Genomic DNA, 5,295 nt, shown 5'->3' with positions numbered 1-5,295 from the left:
TTGGGTGTTTTATTTTGATGTCCTCGCATTTTGAATACCTATTTGTTTTGATATAAAATACATTTTCTCATCAATTAGCACTTTTCACTTTATATGTCGTGTACAGTTTTTATTTCCTAGTTCTAAACAATTCCGATTTTCATCTCCACTGTTTCCAGAATCAGATCGGCCAGGCTACAAAAGGAAAACTTCATAGAATTCTCGTTGACGTATGCACGAACAAAACAAAATGTTTCCTTTGTTCGAGAAAAAGCGGCGTCAACACTTGGAAAAAGTTTGACTCAAACTGGGACAGTTAACTGTTTCTTTTGTTAAAGTTGCGGGAAGCTGCCATTTCCAACTGCGTATTTAATGGCGAACTCCTTGCTCCGAAAATAGTAGTCGGACTTCAAAGATGAGACTTTTAAATTGTCAGTTTATCTGAAACGCGGTGTTACTTCTATAATGACCGGACAACCCAGGGATATTTATCAACACTACATTCCTATTTTGAATAATATGCAAAATCATACATCGTTACTTGTTTTATTTATACTTATGTGGAATCCTATAGTAGGGTAAATTTCTCCTTTTCTCTATCAAAAATCTCTTAAGGCATGTCACCAGGATCATGTGTATAATGTTTGGAGCCGCAGCGTGTCAACGACTTACGGCCGCTTTCTATATTCGATCCCGAATCTAAGATTCCGATCAATCCAGATTTTACTCAATCCATCGATTGAGCTTGAATCTGCATTTCATTAATCGATCTCGTCTCGAAATCCATCGAAAAAAAACGGATAGATCGCCCTGCTAAACGTTTTGTTTTACGCATGTGCAGAAAAAGTACTTCAGCGATTATTAATGAGTAAAATGGTGGCTATTTTCTTAAAGCTTATCTATTTTATGTATAATCACTAGAAATAGCAAAAAATACAAAAATAAAAGATTGGGAAGTCGTAGCGGACAAATACTGTAATTCTACCTCAAGATTAGAAAAAGCATAAACGACAATAAACGATTATTGATGAGCAACGGAACGTCAGTCAATCAAAAAGTTGTCAGTAAGTTTGACATTAACATAATATATTTTAAAATCGCAAGTTTATTTGTTGTTTGTTTTTCCGATGTCTCAGTTATAGAATAGAATACAGCGGTAATATTCGAGCGCGTTCAGAATAAGTTCACGCGCCATCTGTACAAGAAACTGTATGGGGTGTATCCGTTCTACCTACTCATGGATCCCACTCTATTCTGGGCATGGTTGGCAATAATCAACTGTATATGAGACGGGAGGCTGCACTGGTCGTCTACTTGGTGAAGGTGCTTCGTGGAGTGGAGAATCACCCGGAAGTATTGCAGCGCTTGAGTGTGTGTACCGGACCGCTACGCGTGGCGGCGGCGAAGCCCGCACCTACTGATAGTTCCTACAGAGAGAATATATTTGCTCGCCAAAGCACCTCTTACAAGAGCTCTCCACACCACCAACTTCTTCAAAATCAGACTGACGTGTTTATGTGTTTTTAATAATGAAATGTGTTTCAATTTTTGTTTAGTTTAAGTTCTTTGCTGTCGCATTAGGGTAAACCCTGTAATGATACTTCATGATTTTAAATAAATAAATCAAACCGAGAATATTATAATCGTTATCTATTGATTCCAGTATTACAGATATTGGTAAAAGTGTACTTAGTACACAAAACTATAATACCGAAAGCAAAAAAGTTTAAGCGTCAGCTTATGCTTAGCAATCCAAAAGAATTACTGAGCGCTGGTCTTCAGCTTAAATCCTTGACCCCCGTTTACAAGTAAAGTACAGAACAACCGCTCGATACCTACATCACAATCACAATTACAAATTTTAAGGACAGAGTTTGTTCTACTTCGCTGTCACTACTATCCCAGTCCGATAGCTGAGCTAATACTTCAAGATCGCTATCACTATCACTTGAAAATATTTCCATTTTAACAGATTTCTCAGTACAATCCGTAAAAAATTGGGGATCGCAATTATAGATCAAAAACGTCAAAAATCGATTTGTCAAAACCAGAGATCGGTTATAGAAAACGCATAACTGTCACTTTCGTACAAATACCAATCTAAAATCTCGATCCGCCCTCCCAAAGATAGATTGAAGAAAAAGATCGAGAAAACGATCCATGGATCGGTTATAGAAACACTAAAAGTTGGAAATGGATTAAAATGTCAATCTCGATCCGTAAATTAGGGATTGAGATCGAATATAGAAAGCGGCCGTTAGTGACTATCGGCCGCTTTCTATATCCGATCCCGAATCTAAGATTCCGATCAATCCAGATTTTTCTCAATCCCTCGATTGAGCTTGAATCTGCATTTCTTTAATCGATCTCGTCTCGAAATCCATCGAAAAAAAACGGATAGATCGCCCTGCTAAACGTTTTGTTTTACGCATGTGCAGAAAAAGTACTTCAGCGATTATTAATGAGTAAAATGGTGGCTATTTTCTTAAAGCTTATCTATTTTATGTATAATCACTAGAAATTGCACAAAATACAAAAATAAAAGATTGGGAAGTCGTAGCGGTAAATACTATAATTCTACCTGAAGATTAGAAAAAGCATAAACGACAATAAACGTTTATTGATGAGCAACGGAACGTCAGTCAATCGAAAAGTTGTCAGTCAGTTTGACATTAACATAATATAATTTAAAATCGCAAGTTTATTTGTTGTTTGTTTTTCCGATGTCTTAGTTATTGAATAGAATACAGCGGTAATATTCGAGCGCATTCAGAATAAGTTCACGCGCCATCTGTACAAGAAACTGTATGGGGTGTATCCGTTCTACCTACATGGATCCCACTCTGTTTGTTCTGGGCATGGTTGGCAATAATCAACTGTATATGAGACGGGAGTTTGCACTGGTCGTCTACTTGGTGAAGGTGCTTCGTGGAGTGGAGAATCACCCGGAAGTATTGCAGTGCTTGAGTGGCGGAGTAGGCGGCGAAGCCCGCACCTACTGCTGGTTCCTACCGCGAGAACAAATTTGCTCACCAAAGCACCTCTTACAAGAGCTCTCCACACCACCAACTTCTTCGAAATCAGACTGACGTGTTTTTAATAATGTAATGTGTTGCAATTTTTGTTTAGTTTAAGTTCTCTGCTGTCGCATTAGGGTAAACCCTGTAATGATACTTCATGGTTTTAAATAAATAAATCAAAACGAGAATATTATAATCGTTATCTATTATTGCAGTATTACAGATATTGGTAAAAGTGTACTTAGTACACAAAAACTATAATACTGAAAGCAAAAAAATTTAAGCGGCAGCTTATGCTTAGCTATCCAAAACAATTACTGAGCGCTGGTCTTCAGCTTAAATCCTTGACCCCGTTTACAAGTACAGAAAAAAAAAACCACTCGATACATCACAATCACAATTACAAATTTTGAGGACAGAGTTTGTTCTTCTTCGCTGTCACTACTATCCCAGTCCAATAGCTGAGCTAATACTTTAAGATCGCTACCACTATCACTTGAAAATATTTCTATTTTCACAGATTTCTCATTACAATCCGTAAAAAATTGGGGATCGCAATTATAGATCAAAAACGTCAAAAATCGATTTGTCAAAACCAGAGATCGGTTATAGAAAACGCATAACTGTCACTTTCGTACAAATACCAATCTAAAATCTCGATCCGCCCTCCTAAAGATAGATTGAAGAAAAAGATCGAGAAAACGATCCATGGATCGGTTATAGAAACACTAAAAGTTGAAAATGGATTCAAATGTCAATCTCGATCCGTAAATTAGGGATTGAGATCGAATATAGAAAGCGGCCGTTACAAGAGCTCTCCACACCACCAACTTCTTCAAAATCAGAGTGACGTGTTTTTAATAATGAAATGTGTTTCAATTTTTGTTTAGTATAAGTTCTTTGCTGTCGCATTAGGGTAAACCCTGTAATGATACTTCATGGTTTTAAATAAATAAATCAAAACGAGAATATTATAATCGTTATCCATTGATTCCAGTATTACAGATATTGGTAAAAGTGTACTTAGTACACAAAAACTATAATACCGAAAGCAAAAAAGTTTAAGCGTCAGCTTATGCTTAGCAATCCAAAAGAATTACTGAGCGCCGGTCTTCAGCTTAAATCCTTGACCCCCGTTTACAAGTAAAGTACAGAACAACCACTCGATACCTACATCACAATCACAATTACAAATTTTAAGGACAGAGTTTGTTCTACTTCGCTGTCACTACTATCCCAGTCCGATAGCTGAGCTAATACTTCAAGATCGCTATCACTATCACTTGAAAATATTTCCATTTTAACAGATTTCTCAGTACAATCCGTAAAAATTTGGGGATCGCGATTATAGATCAAAAACGTCAAAAATCGATTTGTCAAAACCAGAGATCGGTTATAGAAAACGCATAACTGTCACTTTCGTACAAATACCAATCTAAAATCTCGATCCGCCCTCCCAAAGATAGATTGAAGAAAAAGATCGAGAAAACGATCCATGGATCGGTTATAGAAACACTAAAAGTTGGAAATGGATTCAAATGTCAATCTCGATCCGTAAATTAGGGATTGAGATCGAATATAGAAAGCGGCCGTATGTGAATTTGAAAAATGATTGAGAATGATTGACGAGAGTATTTCTGTTAAACTTCGCACTCATGAAACCTCTATTCAAATTGCCTCGTATTTTGTTTTGTCTCATAAGCCCGTGTAATCCTTCTAACAATTAGTGTCACGTTCCAAGTGGAAACTTTAGAGATGTTATGTAATGGCCTTTATCAATTAATTTGTAGGCGCGGAGCCGTGCAGGGCCATACAGCACCACACGCAATTTAGTTCCGGGAATCAAACGTATTTGGGTAGTTACGTCTAAACACAAGGCAAATAGTCGCGGAGAATGGGTTAAATTACGGAGCGTGTGGTCCAAGTCATTGCAATACGGCGTGGTATAATATACTTGTTTTTACAGCTGAATTGATTGAAATATTTAAACGTTAATCTATCTATCTAGTTTCGGAATACAGTTTGTTGAAAAAAAAGAAGAAAAAAAATCAGAAAATTAATTTGAATACAGTGCAATGCAGATCGCAGGTGTAATATAATGTGATGAAGTCCTTATACTCTAGAAATCTGGTATAGAAATTTTATTAAATTTGATGTTATCTTCTTTCTATCTTCTTCTAATATATAAAATTCCCGTGTCACGATGTTAGTTACCGTACTCCTCCGAAACGGTTCGAGCGATTTTTATGAAATGTTGTATATATATTAGGTAGGTCTGAGAATAGAACAACATCTA

This window comes from Trichoplusia ni, chromosome 3, assembly GCF_003590095.1.
Source record: "Trichoplusia ni isolate ovarian cell line Hi5 chromosome 3, tn1, whole genome shotgun sequence".
Classification (NCBI taxonomy): Eukaryota; Metazoa; Arthropoda; class Insecta; order Lepidoptera; family Noctuidae; genus Trichoplusia; species Trichoplusia ni.
Note: the sequence above shows the minus strand (reverse complement) of the source record.